This window comes from Chrysochloris asiatica, unplaced genomic scaffold (genome assembly GCF_000296735.1).
Source record: "Chrysochloris asiatica unplaced genomic scaffold, ChrAsi1.0 scaffold00054, whole genome shotgun sequence".
NCBI classification, from domain to species: domain Eukaryota; kingdom Metazoa; phylum Chordata; class Mammalia; order Afrosoricida; family Chrysochloridae; genus Chrysochloris; species Chrysochloris asiatica.
The window spans coordinates 18,446,675-18,447,360 of NW_006408572.1; positions in this window are offsets into that span (position 1 = coordinate 18,446,675).

Sequence of the window (686 nt, forward strand, 5' to 3'; positions counted from 1 at the left end):
TGGGTTAATGTGCTGGAGGGCAAAGTCTGTTTGACCTGCAAGGTAGGCCGTTCAAGCTCACCAGCCACTCCTTGGAAACCCTATGTAGGGTCATTATGTGTCGGAACAGACTCAAGGGTACTTAACAACATGATTGGTGAACATTATCAATTTTGATGTTGCTCATTGTCACTGAATCAGCTCTGATTCATGCTGACCTTATGCATAAGAGAAGAAAGTGGTGTCCACTTTCATGGTTGTTGGTAGGCCTGAATCCATTGTTTAGAAGATTGTCGATTCATTTCACTGTTGACTCGACTTTACCAAATATGATGCTCTTTTCTAGCTACTGGTTTTTCCTAATGACATGTCCATTTCTAAGGAGCATTGTGCTTCTATTTCTTCTAAAACGGGTTTGTTCATTTTTCTAGCAAGCCATGGTATAATCCACATACTTCCCCAATTGTTGATGTTGTTGTTAGGTACCCTTGAATCTCTTTCCACTCACAGTGGTCCTCTGCACAACAAGATGATACACTGCCCTGTCCTGCACCATCCTCACAATTGTTGTTAGGTTTGAGCCCATTGTTGCTGCCATTGCATGAATCCATCTTGTTGAGGGCCTTCCTCTTTGTCGCTGACTAGCGTAATGGTTACGAATCGGGCTGCAAACCTTAAGGTCAGCGGTTCGAGACTACCAGCTGCTC